The sequence below is a fragment of the Peromyscus eremicus genome, chromosome 11, assembly GCF_949786415.1.
Source record: "Peromyscus eremicus chromosome 11, PerEre_H2_v1, whole genome shotgun sequence".
NCBI classification, from domain to species: domain Eukaryota; kingdom Metazoa; phylum Chordata; class Mammalia; order Rodentia; family Cricetidae; genus Peromyscus; species Peromyscus eremicus.
Genome location: NC_081427.1, coordinates 74,325,836 through 74,345,141, shown reverse-complemented (window position 1 = coordinate 74,345,141; position 19,306 = coordinate 74,325,836). Strand labels below are relative to the sequence as shown.

The following is a 19,306-nucleotide window of genomic DNA, read 5'->3' as shown; positions in this document are numbered from 1 at the left end:
GCCCCAACCATCAAGCTTAAAACAAACACTCATGTTTCAAGGTCACCACGGATAGCTGTTTGAAAAGCATAAAAATAGATTCTAATTTTGAAATCAATGAACGTGCTTTTGGCCCCAGACAGCTATGCATTTAGCCAAATGCCTCTAGGACAGATTTTAATATTTTATGTGCTCTGTCTTGTCAATAGAAAGGGCAATGAAAGCCCCAGAGAGTGTTCTTGTGCTATTGGAATACCCCTGTGCCTATTACTAAAACTCATGAGATTTTATTCTCTGCAAGATGGATTCCTGTACAACCCTTCCTCAAAAGGAAGACTGCTTTCACGACACATCTTTATTTTCTTTACCGAAGACAATTTAATTTTAAAATAATGAGATAATAACAATAGAATAAAAAAAACTGGGGCTGGAGAGATGGCTCAATGGTTAAGAGCGCTGCTGCTCTTCCAGAGGACTTGGGTTCAAAACCCACATGGCAGCTCATAACTGTCTGTAACTCCTGTTCTAAGGGATCTGACACCCTCATACAGACATGTGCAGGCAAAAAGCACCAATGTACATAAAATAAAAATAAATAATTTTTAGCCGGGCGGTGGTGGCACATGCCTTTAATCCCAGCACTTGGGAGGCAGAGCCAGGCGGATCTCTGTGAGTTCGAGGCCAGCCTGGACTAGTGAGTTCCAGGAAAGGGGCAAAGCTACACAGAGAAACCCTGTCTCGAAAAAACCAAAAAAAAAAAAAATAATAATAATAATTTTTAAAAATTTATGGGCAAACAAAAATAGAAGTATAGAATAAAAAAACCATAAAGTAATAAGATAGAAGATAATGATAAGATATAGAATAAAAAATAATTATGCATAGTAAAATATGTTTATCATGATTCCATTGTTTCATTGTATGTTCATATGAGTATAAACATGTATGGAAGAATGCATAAGCAATGTAAAATTGGGATGAAGATCAAGAATATTTCTTTATGACCTTTTGAATTATTTTACACTTTTTTTGCCAACAGCATGTACAACTTCTATGTTTAGGACATTTTTAAGACAAATAACTATCAAAGTCTTTAAGGTATTTCAATGTAATTGAAGAATCTAAATTTATAAATAAAATTTTCACTTTATTAAAAAATCTTTAGATTTGTCAGGACATATCTTTATGGCCACAATTTCTCATGTTTTAAAAAAAAGAGATTTTTATTTTTATTTTGTGTATGATTATTTTGCCTACGTGTATGTCTGTGCACTTGGTGTGTGCTCGATCCATGGAAGGAAGAGGGCTGAAAATCCTCTGGAATGTGGTTACAGAGGAGTGTTAACCCCACATCAGGCTGGGAACTTAACCTGGGTTTTCTGCAAGAGCAACAAGTACTCAACCTTGAGCAATCTCTCCAGCCCCAAGATTTCCTATCTTTTAAGCATTTCAGCAGCCAGGTGGTGGTGGCACATGTCTTTAATTCCAGCACTTGGGAGACAGTCACAAGTGAATCTCTGTGAGTTCAAGGCCAGCCTGGTCTACAGAGTGAGTTCCAAGACAGCCAGAGCTACACAGAGAAACCCTGTCTCAAAAAAACCAACCAACCAAAAAAAAAAAAAAAAAAAAAAAGAAAAAAGAAAAAGAAACAAACAAACAAGCAAGCGAAGAGTTTCAGCATATTACTTTTGTACAGCTGTCATCTAGCATGGCACACTTTTAAAAATCAAAGTAAAAATAATTTTGTCAGTGTATTGTTCCCCAGAAATATGATTGACTTCTTTCCAAGATTTTCTTTAAACATTTTTTTGGGTTTCATTTTGACATTTTCACATATGTGTAATTTGTACTTTGATCTTGTATGGCTATAGAAACATCTAAGCCACAAGGACAGTGGTTGGTAAAAGTCTTGTTTGAATGCCTTCGATATACAAGACATTTTGTGTGTGTGCATATTAATGTGTTTATATTTCGTTAATCCTCACAGCAGTTCAAAGTGTATACTGTTCCATTTTATAGGAACAAAGGGAAGAAATCCTTCAGTCTGAAAAAGGTCTACACTCTTTCCTTACCAAGAGTTTCCATCAAACTCTTTCCATTTCTCCTTTGTCTTCCCTTCCCTTCCCTTCCCTTCCCTACCCTTCTTCTTTCTGCTCTTGTCCTGGGAGTGCGCGTGTTCCCCACTGAATAATTCAATAATCAGCTCCTTTGTTCACTTACAATTTGTTCAGTCAGGTGTGCAAAGCCATCAAACATCCATCGGGTAACCTTCTATCAACTTTTGTTTACAACAGTAAACAAAATAGATTGAGTTCTCTGCCATTGCTGAGACTATAAGTATGCATGCAGTTGACATGTGATGCAGAGAGTGAAATCATGGGGAAAGTCCATTGCTGTGAGAGTACAGAGGAAGAGAATGTAGTTTATAGGCAGAAGGAGGGAAGAAACTCTTTGGAAGGGGTGCCATCTTAGGAGAGTCTGGTAGACCTGTGGGAATAGACAAAATATGTTTCCATACCATGATTGATCCATTAAATCAGGTCAGCATAGGGAATAGATTAGCAACCTTGGACTCTACTTGTGGTATATGCACATACCTGTAGCAAATCACATGACATCTTAAGACCCTCACCTGTGTGTACTATGTACATATATACTTTTAACAAAGCACCTAGCAACCTGTTGCCTGCATTACGCTGTATGTACAGTGCACTCCAAACAATGAAATAACTTTCCCCTTAACAACTATCAAAGGCACAAGGATGGGAGGCAATCTAGCCCAGACTGGTTTGGGTGCATGTACTGTAAGGGAAACTGTTTCCTCTGAGTGAACTGTTAGAAAAAGACTTCTTTGCCTATGCATAACCAGTATTGTATAGGATTAAAGTCAGATACATCATTGGAAGGGACATGCACCACAAGCAGTGATCTAACTAATCTAAGCCTGTTAATCAAAGTAGAGGATTGGGCTGGAGAGATGGCTCAGAGGTTAAGAGTTCTAGAGATTCTGAGTTCAATTCCCAGCAACCACATGATGGCTCACAACCATCTAAAATGAGATCTGGTGCTCTCTTCTGGACTGCAGGCATACATGCAGGCAGAACACTATACATAGCGAAGCAGAGGATCATACACACTATACCCCTTAGCAACAAGACTTCAGCCCCTACAAAAGGATGCCCCAAAACCAGTGCCCTTGAGTACCCTCATTCATATCCCTGCTGTCAAGAGTGACAGTGTACTTCTCTGATCTATATTGTTGTTTCACTTTTGAATAAAATTTCTTGCTACTTTTCAAATCTATGTGAGCCTTTATTTCAATTCCTTGAGCAAGAGGCCAAGAATCTGGAAACACACAATCCAGTCCTAAATACACATAGCAAGCACTGCCAGCAGTAGTAATAGCGAGGCTGTCAATGAGAAACAGGGCTGTATAGTTGAGTAGAAGCCAGACTACAATGTGTCTGTGTCTACTGTGCCGGGGGAAGGGGGATCTGTGGGGTCAAGCAGCATTAGTGGAGTGAGTCCTCGTGTCTTGTGGATGTGTTTATAGGTTAGAAAAAAGCCTAAAAAGAGGCTCATGAGATCAACATGAGCAAATATATGACCTCTGTTTTTAATTTCATGATGAAGGACCATTTTTTTCTTTTCAAATTTTAGCTAAAGATCAACTAGAGAATGCATCATACAGTAAATGTAGGAAATTCAATTATATGTATTTTTGTTGTTGTATAAATCTATCATTGTATGACCTGCTTAAACTACCTATAGCTGAGCACACCTGAGATTCTGGGATGACATCACTACTCAGGTGTCATAGCACTTTGACAGAGAAATTTCTGTTAGTCACGTAATGGCTCTTCTCTTTAACATGCAAAGTATCCACTGCATTGAAAATTTTCTCTGTCATAAAAGAAAATGTTACTTCAAAATGACTTGGGGGTACTGAAACATAATCTTTTTTATATGTTAAATGTTATATTCATTTTGTTTATATGCATGCATATGTAATTTTACACAAATGCATAGTTGTGATACCATGGAGCTGCCAGAAGGATTAATATCTTGAGTATGTAAAAATCTACAACAATAAATGAAGAAAGGGATATTTGAAGTGATTGCCTTTGAAATAATCACTGCACACTGTGGTGATATTTTATCTGTGCACCCCAATAAAGCTTATCGGAGGATCAGAGGAAAAAGTCAGCCACCATACTAAACACCCAAGTCAGGCAATAGGAGCACACACCTTTTATCCTGTCACTTGGGAGGCAGAGATCTATCTGCATCTCCGTGATTTCATGGCCACACTGGGAACAGAGCCAGGTGTGGTGGCACACGCCTTTAATCCCAGCACTAACCATAGAGGTCTGGAGGTCTGTACAGACAGAGCGGAAGTGACAGAGCTGGGCAGGAAGAGGAAGTGATGTAACTGAGTGGAGAGAGGAAATGAGATGGCAGAACAGAAAGGCATATAGGCATGAGTATACAGGAAGTAGGTCTCTTTGGAGACTGAGGTGTCAGTGAGGTGAGGTTGTCTGGGCTTTTCTTATTCCTCTGATCTCTCAGGTTTTTACCCCAATATCTGGCTTTGGGTTTTTTTTTTTATTAATAAGACCGTTTATCAATTCATGTTATGGCACACAATAATTTTTTATTAAATACTATTTTTATTTATTCTTTGAGAATTTCATACACGCACACCATGTTTTTGTTATATTCACTCTCCACTCTCCCCCAACCCTATTAATCCCCTCCAACCCTCCGCCTCATGCCCCCTCAACTTCATTTATTCTTCTTTTTAAATAACCCACTAAGTTCAATTAGAACCACCCATATAAGAGTGGTTCATACCCTGAAGCATGGTCAACATGCTAGGGATCAAAACGCTAAAGAATACTGATCTGCCTTTAGCAACTATCAGCTGTCAAGAACTAGGGATGGGGGCTTATGTGGCCTCCTCTGACCATGCTGAAATATTGATTGGCTTGGTTTTGTGCAGGCAACCATAACCACTGTGAGTTCGTAGGGGCGGTGGTCCTGCCATGTCTGGAAGACACTGCTTCACCCAGTCCTCCCCAGCCTCGGACTGCCCCTTCTTTCACGAGTTCTCTGACCCTTTTGGGGAAGGTGTGTGATGTAGGTGTCCCATTTATGGCAGAGTACTCTGCTGACACCTATTCTCTGCTGACATTTATTCTCTGTACTTTGACCGGCTGTAAGTCTCTGTATTAACTGTGATTCACTGTACAAACATGGTTCTCTGCTGTGAACTGAGAGCTGTGATAATTTGTCAATGCAAAATCATATTTAGAAGGCAGTTTGATAGCATGTCCATTTAGCAAAATAGTAGTAACTTCACCCTTGAGCCTATGGGTTCCTCCACCCCGTGTTCTCAGCCAGATTTACAGCACTAGGAGTGAGCTTCCTCCTGTCCAGTGGGCCTTCAGTCGAAGTAGAAAATAGATGGACACTACTTACCCATGACTGTAACACGAATCTTAAAAGGTCTTATTAATGAAAACAACCCCGGAGCCAGGTATTAGGGTGAACGCTGAAAGATCAGAGAAACAGAACAAGCCACAGCCAACCTCACCTTGCCAACTTCTCAGCTGATCTTGTTTCCTCAGACTGAAAGCTTTTGAGTCCTCATCCGAATGGATCTCAGCTGAACTGTTGCTCAAAAGCCTAAAAGCTTAAAAAGCCTAAAAGCCTCTAGTTCCTGGTCCTCACGTCTTATATACCTTTCTGCTTTCTGCCATCACTTACTGGGATTAAAGACATGTGTCTTTCCCAAGCAAGACATGAGATCTCAAGTGCTGGGATTAAAGGTGTGTGTCACCATGCCTGGCTCTGTTCCGAGTATGACCTTGAACTCACAGAGATCCAGACAGATCTTTGCCTCCCAAGTGATAGGATTAAAGGCATGTGTGCCACCATTTTCTAGCCTCTATGTCTAATCTAGTGACTGTTCTGTTCTCTGATACTCAGATAAGTTTATTAGGATACACAATATATCAACCACATATGGGCATGGCTGGTCAGACCAGTCCTTATTGTAGCTTGCAAGGTTCACAACTGGGTAAAGCTGTTGATGATTTTTCTTCTTCAACAGCCAGCATAGCTCCTTTTGATATTGTAAAAGTGAGTTAGCAGGAAGAAAACTTCCAGGGCATTACCAGTCTGATTTCTTTATGTCCTATGACTCGATGTGTGGTGAGTACAGCAAAAGGTCTTACTGTTAAGTTAGGATGGACAACCAAGACCAACAGCAGTACCTTGCACTGTTCTGAGTTTTGAAGTGATCCGCCCTGGAATAAGCACTGTACACATTAACTTTTAAAAATTATGTAATACTCTTTATTATACTATTTATTCCTTAAAAATATTATACATGCATACAACTTATTTCTCTTGTGTCTCTTGGAACCACTAACCAACAACATGAGAGGCATAGCCTACATTTGTCATCGGGATTTTTATTTGGCAACACATGACTTCATAATATGGCATATCACTAACGTTAAATGAAAAAAGTCTGGGCACAAAATTCTATGTATGAAATGATCCAAGCTATATATATATTTATAGAAAAAGGCTAGGAAGTAGCCTATCAGAACTGAAATTATATAATGAAAATGTGGCATATAGACACAATGGAATTTTATTCAGCTGTAAAGAAAAGTGAAACTGGCAAGTAAATGAATGGAACTGGAAAACATTATACTGTGTGAGGTCTTAAGACTCAGTAGAATGTTTTATTTCATGCTCTCTCACTAGTATGTGAATACTGGTATTGAATTATTAGATTTGTATACTTAATTTGGAGCAGTCATAGAAGACAGGAAATCAGAGTAGAAACCATTGTGGGGGACTCTACATGGAGGGAGGGGGTGGAACACAGGAGCCATTGCTGGACTCCAAATAGAGGGAGGGTGGTGTGATACAGAAGGGATGCACACATTTGATATAAACACATACACACACAACCTAAAACACATATATAAATATGAATATACATATAACCAGGATTGTATACACTATATTCTGACTTTTGACTGCTAATACACAGTTTTAGAACTGTCATTTTAATGACTGTTTTTGGTATGTTCATTGAATAACAATGTTGTTTAACCGCTTTTCTATTTTTGAGCATTTGAATTGTGGCCAAGTTTTTGTTGATGAGAAGAATTCTGCAATAACATAAACAAAACCATTTCACATGTATCTGGTTGCTTTCTAAGGAAATAAAGGACTAAAAGGTGGAAATATTTGTGAGGATATTGATACACATTGCCAATATTGACCTGTAGAGATGATTATATTTTTATAGCAAATTGAAAATACACAAAACATAACATTTTTACATTCAAATCTAGTAATTGTCCACCTAAGATGCATAAGGAAATATATTTTTTATAAGGAAATAAATGTAACTGAATTCATCACAGTGTTTAGATAACCAAAAATTGAAATCACCTCGATAGCCAACGATAGCAAGTGTTAAAAGTAGTACTTCAGTGTGACCTAATTGTGACAATTACTAAAGCTGTTTATTAATAATTGTGATATAAATATTTATGGCATAAAATATGTTGTAATTGTAATTTTTATGATTTTATAATTTAAGTGGAAACTTGGCATATGAAATGTCATATATTATTTATTATGTATATTACTTTACTATTTTTAAAAAGTGACCAAGTAAAATAACTTTTCCTTTTTTTTTACATATTTTTAATAATGTCATGTTTAAAATAAAACTTCAGTTAAACTTTCATTGTGGGATGTGTGTCAGATTTTACATTTTGATAAGAAGGCACAGTCAAAACCACAAGGGATTTCTTTTTCACATTGATGCTTCTTTACTGGCACATACTCCTTACAAAATGGTGGTTTTCTTGTGACATTTTCTGTTACTTTCTCCCTTCTCCATTTCCTCCAACCTGTACTCTGTCAGATCGTCTACTTTCACATCATATATATATATATATATATATATATATATATATATATATATATATATATACGTGTGTGTGTGTGTGTGTGTGTGTGTGTGTGTGTGTGTGTGTGTGTTTCCACCCTAGAATAAATCCTGCTGTTTGGTTTTGAGTCTGGCTTTTTTTTTTTTTTTTAAATATCATGATCATTATTTTCATCTCATCTCAAATTTTCAAGAAGTACAAATGGCACAAGACTTGGCTGACGCTGTGTTGAGGTGGGCAGGCAGTATGTTCCCATGTTTTGAAAATGCTCTCACAGATTCCGCAGGACAGAGATGCGTAGGTTTAGGATCAGGACATCGGCCTCCTTGGTGTCTGATTTTTCTCTGCATGTACTAGAAAGCAACGTCAGGGAAGCCCATGTGGCGTCTGCTATTGATCCTGGAGAGGCAGTGGGAAAGCGCTTTTCACTCCAAACCTCATTCTTGATTTCCATCAGTCAATAATGTGAGCTTTAATTTGTTTTTGTTTTTTTAAGGCAGAAGAAAAAATATTTAACATGAAATAAAACTTGTTTTAAAAATGATTTAGTAAGAGTTTGCAAAAAATGTGAGCATCGGGGTGCCTAAAATTTTTGTTTTAAATTTCACATTCAACCTGTGTTTAAGTGTACACATGCATATATAATTTTATGCAAATGAACTAAAGGGATAAGATTTTTAGTGATGATCACGTCTTTCTATTTTTGTTTCTTCTTTCCTTGAGCTCTCATCTATGTTAATTATCTACCCTTTAGCCTTAGTAGGAGACCTTTATAGCTTCAGAATATGCCAGACAGATTAAAACGCCCCTTTCCTGCTCACACGCCTGGAGGATGTCACGCTTCAAATGCTAGCCTGGATTGGAAGCTCTGTGGTAACAGACTCTCATTAGGACCTAGTCTGTGGTAATCATAGCCTAGAAAAGTGGTACCTGGTTGTGTGTGAAGACTCAAAGACCTAAATGCTGTGTATGGTAAGTGAGTAGACTCAAAATTGTGTTCCTTAAGAACATCCCTTCCTGCCCCCCATGAAGTGACAAAGCAGAGCACAGTGGTCTTTGGAGTGAGAGGATGGTCTGTGTCTTGACTGACAATGTTTACATCAGTGTGTGCTGTGTACTAAATTCCTTGGAACTGTGTCTTTAGAATGGGTGCATTTGACTGTAGGTAAATCATACACAAATAAGTTTATAAGGCAATACTTTTTGATTGATTTAAACTCTGGATTTTATTTTTTTGTTTTTGTTTTTGTTTTGTTTTTTGTTTTGTTTTGGTGACCACATTGTTATTCATTACCTCAGTATTAAACTCCTCCTAGGGACACATACCTTTTGGATGATTTATTTTGTGGGCCATTAAGCACTGGGAAGTGAACAGGAGCAAAAGTGGCTTTGCAGGACATTACTCCAGGACAGGTCATGATAGATGCTCACACTGTCCCTTCACTCTGCCTCAGCATCACCAAACCTAACACCATGAGTTCAAGATGAAAGAAATAAAAAGGGAGTTTTGAACAAGCAGTATCATTAGAAACATTTGTTTTGTTATTTTGCTGCACAAGAGGCAGAATGTATAATGGTTAGGACTACCCTTGGCTAGCCTTCCTAAAGTAACCTTTCCATGCCTTAGCTTCCTATGTTTACAACTGGATAATAACACCAATTTAGTAGTGTCAGTATGAGAATAAATACATTTCTCTTTGTAAGGAGTGTGTATCTGAGGTGTGGTGGTAGAACATGCTTGTAACCCCAGAACTCCGGAGTTCAGGATGAATGACTGGAGTTTGAGTTTAGCCTGTATTCCATGGTGAGTATCAGGACACCCAGGGATACAGGGCTAAACCTTGTCTCAGAATATCAAAAACAACGGCAGCAGTTACAAAATCTTTTAATTGTGCATAGACTATGTAACTATTACTTAAGTCGAACAAATGAACGTGTGAAATTTATAAGCAAATATTTAAAATGTACATTTACACTTTGTATTACTTTCTTTTATATTATAGATAATGAGTTCATATATACAAACTGTTTTTTTATAACAGCATACAAGATATATTATGGTAATAAATGAAATGAATTATTAAGATAAAAAAGATGTCATTTTATATAAAATTTCTATAGGAGATTATTTAAACCTTAAAAAGTATGAAACATTACCATGTCATGTCAAAATGTTTAGCTTTCAGTCAGAATTTATATGGCCACAGTTTTAATGATAAAGCACACACAGTTTTTAAATGATAATGCACAATAAATCTAGTCTGAGATAAACTCAAGCTCTCTCTTTGCAAAAACAAATTTATTTTAGAATTGTAATTGCTCAAGGACTTGTGGTATTTCAACAATGGAGAACAGTTTCCCCCCAACTCAAATGTAATCACTTTTTCTTAAGTGATTTTGTAATAAAGTGTTTTAAAGCTTTGAGCATGAAAATACTCACCCTGCCCCCCCCCTCAGAAAAAAAAAAAGTTCTAAAGCAGAGAAAAGACCTTACCATTTAAAGGGCAGAGATTTAATTATGAACCATCTGAAAATCAGAAAGCCTATAATTTTGTTATATATGGCTAGAAGGACATATTGCAGGTCATAATAAGAGAAGTTTAGACTACCATTTCATTTCGTCAAAAGCTATTAATCTTGTCTTTTCTGCGTTCTCACCTCCAAGCAGTCTTAGGATCTGAGTCTATATGAATTTTCCCCCCTAGAAACTCTTGTTAACTTTGAAAATTCTCCTCCTTGTTTACTGAAGAATTGTGACTGGTACTCTTGGAACATCTGTGTTCTTGTGTGAGTCTCAGAGATTTGGTAAGAAAGAGGAAAAAGTGATGGGGAACAGTTGACGTATGCATTTTGCTTTTTATAGTCCATAAATACCTGTTGATAGAGTAGCTATCTGTCTGCACAAATGGGAAGAGTGGGCTCAGGAAATTGTGAGTCAGACATACAGTTCTAGAATAAGCTACCAGACCAGTAGTCATCTACCCCATTAATCACAAGCAAGTAGATAATGGATGCATGGGTCTTATTGTAGTGAGACAGGTATGCTAGCCAATTTCTGTAGAGCAGCTAACTGGAATGGCTGTCCAGATTTTAGGGGATAAAGTCTCCTGGTGGGGTATTTTGTAGGGATGGAGGATATGAGGTGGTCTTAGGGAACAATAGAGATAATCATATCCAGTTGGTTATAGTAGGTCCTGTTAAGACAAGAACTTTCAAGCAGGAAATACGTGGGAAGAGGTTCTATTAATGCAGATTCCAACACTGCTCTTACTTGGAAATAGTATGGCCAAAGACAGTTTGAGAACAAGGTCACCAATCTTACTTTGTTTACGACTTTCCAGATCCAGCATTAACGGCTCAGGAAACCTCTCCATGAACTCTTCATCTTGAGGAATCTGATGTGGCAAACAAAGTGTGCTCATAAATATGGATTTTTGACCATTACCATTCAATGGAAAGGCAAGATAAATGTGATTTACCTAGTAGGATTAACTTCCTCCCGGCTTCAGAGAGATGAGTAAATTGATTTTTACTGAGGTTTCGGTCATCATTCTGATATTTCTCCACAGGGGGTAGTATGTTAGGAGACCATCAGCCCTGGAGTGTGGCTTCAGGACAGAGATACAGGGATCAGGACTAGGTTCTTCAGTGGTGAAAACAAAGCTGAGTGTCTACAATTGGTTTCTTTTAATCTGCCCTCCTCTACCACAGCAAGATAAATAATATTATAAATAATTATAAAATTAATAAAATTCTCTGACAAACCTTCAAGTCATTACAACGTGTGCTGGGGAATGGTACCTAGGGAAAGTGGCAAGGGTAAGATAGTGTGATGGATGAAATCAGTTGATGTTAACATTTTGAAGAAGCTACATTTTGTTTTGAGAATTATAAAATTTATAAAAGACTGTAGGAAAGGCTTTGTAATACATGGGTCACCACCCACTGATATAAGTACATGATGTGTGTAGTGCTAAGGATGTTTAAATTATGGAGACTTGACAAGAAGCTACGATAATAAGGGGGAAAAGAAAAAACTGAGAATCAAGAGCTACATAGAAAAAAGGACAATTTTCTTTGGACGTTGCTTTTATGGTTTCAAATTCTTCAATGGGGGCACTTAATCCTTTCTCCTTGAAAGGGAAGTTTATGGTCAGACAGGTGAGTTTCTTTAGCTTCCTCTTCTGTGTGCACTTTATCCTGTCAATCTGTTTAAACTTCTGTATTTCCAAATTCATAGCAACTGCTAATTTTATTTTAAATTAAGAAACAATTATAACCGTCTCAAAGAAATAGTGATTGACAGAGAGCAACTCCAGTGGAAGTTTCAGATTTCCAAAAGGAACTTCCTTTAAATTCTGTTAGAGGCTAAGAGCTTTTAAACTACATACAACCTTCTTTGTCAGTCAGAAGTAGAGGGCCACCATCTACATCAACTGCTCACCAAGTCTTGTCCTTCCTAAAACCCAAGTTTGTTATTGCTGTCTTTTGAGAACAGCAGTATTGCCTTGTATTATTGAAGCTCTGTAACTGATTCTTCATGATTGCCTGGAGACTTTTTAACAAACATGCAGAATCTAAAACCTAAAGGCAACTAATCTTGTAAAACGCTGTAGACAGAAAACCATTAAGAAGGCAAATGTGGTCATCAACGTGGTTGCTTTAAGGTCTGAGCAATATTTCAGTTAGACAAGAAACTTAGTACTCTAGGCAGTGGTTAGAAGTCTTTTTAAAATTTGGATGGAAGAAAATGGTTATGATGTAAAGTAAAGGTCTGTTAATAAAAGATTGCTATTGGGGAAATGGTCAAATTAAAAAAGTACAGTTAAGTTCCTGACAAACACCTACCTTTTCATCACCAACATGTTGAAAGGGCAAAGTACAGGCAGTTATTCTATGAATACTTACAGCTGGAGAGCATCTGAGCTCCGTTAGGACACAGGCAGGACTCACATGATCATCTGAGAAAGCCGGTTTTGGATTAACCGGAAGGAGCGAAGTTTTCCTCTAAGTAAGAATTCTTAGAAACAGGCATGTTGTTCAAGAGTTCTTTTGAAAATCTATATTGATCAAATTGTTTTTTTTCTGTGGTATATATAGCCTTTAAAAGGTTTATCATCCCTTGACTTTTTCTAGCACTGAACTCACCTAAAAAGGAAGAGTCTATCTAAAGAAAGCATTCCTGTCAGGGGAACACATTTTCAATATTTATTAGTGTTGTGGATTCCCACCTACCCTCATTTCCAGAACTTGTAGAAAAGTGTACTGAGGCTTACTCGAGGATACACCCAAAGATTGTTTTACTTATAAAATCAATTATGTAAAAATGGCATTATTCTTTGGTATGCCGTGAGTGGGAACAAACGAAGATTAGGTTGATTAATGCACAGCTGAGGTCACTTCAGCTGGGTCTGCTGCCTGTAGCCATCCACACAAATGAAGCAGGCACGGGATGCCTAAGCTGAGCACATTAACCAGGATGCTTTCAGCGTGGTACAGTTGCTTGGTTGGGAGCTGGACAAGTCCTCACAGACGTGTCCTTTTTTCTTTCTTTTTTCTCTTGAGACAGTGTCTCACTGTGTAGCCCTGACCTTGAACTCTCCACGTAGACTTCAAACTCAGAGAAATCTGCCTATCTCTACCTCTCAAGTGCTGGGATTAAAGACATGACCACCATCTAAAACTAGTGGTATTTTCCCTTCTGTCTTTTCACATCCATTGGTGTTGTTCATGTCTTAACTCTAGACAGAAAACTATGGGCCACCAGGGGATGCTGAGAGCAGAAGAAATGGTCTTTCCTTGGCTATCCAATACCAAATGGTCAGTCCTGAAATTATACACACATAAGTAACAGACTGAGCCAGCTATATTTATGTATTTAGGTGTGTGTGTGTGTGTGTGTGTGTGTGTGTGTGTGTGTACAGTGTAAAACAACAACTAAAGAAAAAGAGGCCATGATTTGAAGATCAAAGCAGCCTGAGTGGGAAGAATTGTGGGAGGAAAGGAAAGCAAGGAAATGATGTAATAATATTATAATTTCAAAAACACTATTAGAAAATAAAACTAGGGGCAGCCTGTAGGGATGTACTGTAGACAAATTTCTAAACGGTCTTATTAAATAAGAAACACAGATCCAAATATAGGGGTGAAAGCCGTAGAGATCAGGGAAATAGTGAGAGCCACCAGCTAAGCCTTAATTCACCACGCCACCATAGCTTCCCAAGAGAACTACTTTCTGTCTACCCAGGCTTTCATTGCCTTGCTGTTCTATCCTCTCATTGACTCTTAGCCCATCTACCTCACTTCCTCGTCATTGCCTGTGTATACAGACCTCCAGGTCTCTATGGTTGGTACTGGGATTAAATGCACGTGTCACCAAGCTTGGCTGTTCCCTAGTGTGGTCTTGAACACACAGAGACCCTACCTGCCATGTGATTGAATTAAGGGCATATGCTACCACTGCCTGACTTCTATGTTTACTTAAAAATGGCTGGCTATGTCTTCTGATCTCCAGACAAAGTTCATTTAACATACAAATAAAATATCACCACAGTGTACATCACAACCCACCAACTCAGCTGCTGAAAAGGCAGCTGTGAAAGTGATTTCCATGTCAAATGCTTCTGTCACTTCCCTTATCTTACTTCTCTGCCTCTGGGAAGGGCTCCTTTTTCTCTTTGGTTTTGTTCTATAGTCCTTGTGAATGGTGTCACAGTGGCACACGATCTCATCTCATTGATTAGTTGGGTGATGTGCTGCCTCCTCTTGCGAGTAAATCCTGCACAGGGCTGGACTTGGCTCCATCTCTGTCTCCAGCACATCACAGAATACCTGTCGAGGAAGTGATGTTGAAAACAGGCTGTGGACATTTCACTGAAAAGATTTTTATCTTTAAGTAAACACGATTAATAACTAGACCACATCAGTTAGCCACATTCAGGAGCTCCGTTGCCTCTGCACTGCCTTTGTGTTCAAGCTTCCTCCGGTACCCAAACATTCTCCGGTATCAGCCTCCCTCATCTCCAGTGTCTTCCTGTGAGCTCAAGGAAATGGCAGCAATCAGCTTTGGACTTTGGTCCAGGAATCTCCTCAGCACCCCCTCATCGTCTCCTTCCTTTGGAGGGAAAAACAGAGCCCAAATTATTCTTTTTTGATCGTTTCTCCCCTGCTTTTTTTTCTTTTTAAATTTTATTTATTTATTTTACATCTTGACCACAGTTTTCCCTCTTTCCTCTCTTCCAAGTCCCTCCCCACCACCTCCCCTCTATCCCCCACATCTACTCCTCCTCCATTTTTATTTAGAAAAGGCCAGGCATCCTGTGGACATCAACAAAACATGGCATATCAAGTTGCAGTAAGACTAAGCACATCCCCTTGTACTAAAGCTGGACAAAGCAACCCAGTGTGAGAAATAGGTTCCCAAGAGCCAGCCAAAGCATTAGAGACAGGCCCTGCCCCCAGTGTTAGGAGTCCCACAATAGGACCAAGCTACACAAATGTTACCTATGTGCAGAGGGCCTAACTCAGTCCCAGGCAGGCTCTCTGTCGGTTCAGTATCTGTGAGCTCCTATGAGGCCAGGCAGTTGATTCTGTGGGTGATGTCCTATCCTCTGGCTCCTACAATCCTTCCTTCCTCTCTTTGGCAGGATTCCCCTGAGCTTGGCCTAGTGTTTGGCTGTGCGTCTCTGCATCTGTTTCCATCAGTTGCTGGGTGATGCCTCTCTGAGGACAGTTGGGCTAGGCACCAATCTACGAATATAGCAGAACATTATTAGGCATCATTACATTGACATTTTTTTTTTCTCTCCAGACATGTTTGGTTCTATCTTAGGTCTCTGGGTCATCTAGCCTGTGGTTCCTGGAGCTCCTGGCACTGTTGGGGTGGGCTTACTCTTGTTGGAGGGTCTTAGGTTGGAACAGTCATTTTCTGGCCATTACCACAATCTCTGCGACACCCTTACCCCAGCATATCCCACAGGCAGAACAGACTATATGTTAAAGGTTGTGTGTCTGGGTTGGTGTCCTAATCCCTCCACTGCAGGTCTTGCCTGGTCACAGGAGGTGGCCAGTTCAGGCTATATATCCCCTAATGCTTGGAATCTTAGGTGGGGAGACTCCTGGGAGTTTCCCTTGCACCAGATTTCTAACTTACCCCAAAATGCCTCCTCTTTCCAGTTGTCTTTTTCAGTACTTTCCCCCTCCATCCCTTCCTCACTGGATCCCTCAGTTCTTATCCCCACCTATTTCCAATCCACCCAGGAGATCTCATTTCCCTTTCCCAGGGAGATTTGCATGGCACTTCTTGATCCCTCTTTGTTACCTAGTCTCTCTGGGGCTGTGGGTTGTAGCATGGCTATCTTTTACTTTACAGCTAATATCCACTTATGAGTGAGTACATACCATGTTTATCTTTCTGGGTCTGGGTTACCTTACTCAGGATGCTTTTTTCCTAGTTCTATCCATTGGCCTGCAAATTTCATGATGCCACTATTTATAACAGCTGAGTAGTACTCCATTGTGTAAAGATACCAGTTTTTCTTTATCCATTCTTCAGTTGAGGGACATCTAAGTTGTTTCCAAGTTCTGGCTATTACAAATAAAGCTGCTATGCAGTGTCCTTGTGGTATGGTAGAGCATCCATTAGGTATATGCCCAGGAGTGGTATAGCTGGGTCTTGAGGTAGGTCAATTCCCAATTTTCTGAGAAACCACCATATTGCTTTCCAAAGTGAGCCCAAATATTTTAAATGAATAAAATGCATTATAAAATACATGATGTTTAGAAGGAAGTTCAGATGTATTTGATTCAATTTTATTCCTGTTTTTAAAAGAATGAGTGATTTATTTATCTACTCAGACATTTAAACAATCACATTTGAAAGATAATACAGTGGTGGAGATGAGGTCAATCTGTTGTTAATCATGATAATATGTGAGTAATTTACTTTTTAAAACAATGTTCCTTATCATGGTCAATATTAATACTTTAAAGTGAAATATATTATTTCAAAAGTGCCTTCCAGGATGACTAATAAGTTTTTTTGCACCTGTAATCCTTGATCCTTCAAGATCTCAGGTGTCCTCTAACTTCACACCTTGGGTTTATCTGCCTTGGAACAAAAGGTAAAGACTCTTAGGCATGTCGCCAAAGCCTAGAGCAGAGCAGCAGCTTGGGTTTATCAGTAGTGACTGTGTTTGAAACACTGCTGAGTTGAACTTGGGCATCTTTCCATCTGCAGTGTTCCAGGTAGGTAAGGGAGAAAGGCATGTCAGGAGGCCAAGGTGATTGTCTTCAGAGTGTGTCAACACCATGCTGTTTGCCTTGCTCTCCCAAACTGACATGTCACCTCACTGATTAAAAAAAAAAATAGAGAACATGGTAGTCATGACCTGATTATTCTGTAGATAAGACAGGACAAAGATTCATTCAGAAGTTCCTAGCAAGGAACACTATCATTTATTAAATCTGGATGACTTCCTTGGGTTTGGAAGCTGCCATTGGATAGCTATAGTAATCCTTCCTGGGAACAGGAAACTGAATTGGAAGTTTTGGCCGAACCCTTAGGTGACAGGTATCAAATCACAGCATGAACTGTGAGATAACTAACCAAAAATTAGTTACATGATTCCAACACAGTTTATCTAATCAAGGATAAGTAGGGAGCAGTTGTTGGAAATCTAGGAGAATCTGTGAGGAGGACTTCATTGGGACCTACGGAGTCTTCATGGCCAAGTAAGAAGAAATGGACTTCAATGGGGAACTTGGAGAAGATATGTGTTTCTAAATTATGAAACATAGTAATGGCAGAAAAATATTCAGGTTGATTACCTGACATGGTCTCATTGAGTCTGTGGGAGGGAATAAAAGATAGATGTCAGGTTTAGAAGAAAAGAAAATGATTCTTGAAGCAGAGATTTGTAGGCTCCTTGTAGGTAGTGACAGAGCATATTGCCTTACGAAGTGAAATATGAGAGAAAAACACCGACTGCAGTACCTCATGGCCCAGGAACATCAGTTACCAAAGCATGATGTAAAGGCATGCTGCAAACCAGGGCTGTGTGCTGAAGGCAGGACACACAGTAGGTCAGCCGGATCTAACCCAGGGCTCAGGATACACAGTGGGTCAGGCAGATCTAACCCAGGGCTCAGGACACACAGTGGGTCAGCTGGATCTAACCCAGGGCTGTGTGCTGAAGGCAGGACACACAGTGGGTCAGCCGGATCTAAACCAGGGCTCAGGACACACAGTGGGTCAGCTGGATCTCTGTGATAAGCTGTGCTGAGATTGATTTGGAATATGCTAGCATTATGGAACTATTTACTTCCACTTTGTATGTAAGCTCTTACACAATTCCTTACACAATTTTGCTCTCTCACCTGTTGAAGAAAGCAGTTCCCTCAAGTGGAAATTAACCTAACAATTACACTGTGCAATCAAGTGATCAGTAATTGGGAACTGCTCTTGGGTGGTTGAATGTCATTGAATCTTCAAGAGTTGTAATGAATATCAAGTATTCATTAAAAACTGATATTTACTTTGACCTGAGGCATTCATGTGTCATCATGACATTTGGTCTTAATTCTGTGTTTTTCTCTAAGTAGCCATAGGTCTTGTCTCTAAATATTACTTGCTTTATAGAGAAAACAGCATCAAGATAGTTTGAGTATCAGTCCATGAAATCAGAAATTAATATGCCCTATTTTATTTAAATCAGCTCTTGTTAAAAAGTATAACTAAAATTGATGGATTTCTTATACCAAAGTAGTAATTATTCATGAAGGACCAAAAAAGATCAGAAAGACACATGATATTTATATTTAAATTAGGGGCTGATGAGATGCTTCAGCAGGTAAAGTCACTGGCCACCAGATAACTTGAATTTGATCTCTGGGATGCACATGGTAGAAGGAGACGACTAACTCTTGCAAGTTATCCTGGGACCTCCACACATGTGCCAAGGTATGTGTACATAAATACATACACACACACAAATAAATAAATAAATAAATAAATAAATAAATAAATAAATGTAAAATTAATTGAACAAGATTTCCCTAAGCCTTAGAAAGACTATTATAAATATCCTGTTTGTGACTGAGCACTAAACCATCATTTATTCTAGGTATCTTGAATACCCATAAATTTAAGCAGCCACTAAAACTAAGAGTAGCATTTATCTATGGGTATAAACACAAATAGGCTTCAGTTAGGTGCCATGTTAATTTATCTAAACCACCTAATGTAGCTAGAGTTTTCCTGCCTGGCCCACAGTCAGGACAAATCTCTCTCACCTGCCAGTCCCACAGCCGCTCAGACCCAACCAAGTAAACATAGAGACTTA

The 19,306-nt window shown here is 38.9% G+C and overlaps 1 long non-coding RNA gene across 2 annotated transcripts in view; it reads left to right on the top strand.

The window, feature by feature from the left end:
• LOC131921821 (uncharacterized) overlaps nucleotides 1-19,306 on the top strand; it is a 79,392-nt gene that overhangs the window by 20,931 nt on the left and 39,155 nt on the right. For both annotated transcript variants that reach the window (XR_009382105.1, XR_009382106.1), the window contains exon 2: nucleotides 18,792-18,924. This is a non-coding gene — a long non-coding RNA (uncharacterized LOC131921821). The remainder of the gene's footprint in view (nucleotides 1-18,791; nucleotides 18,925-19,306) is intronic.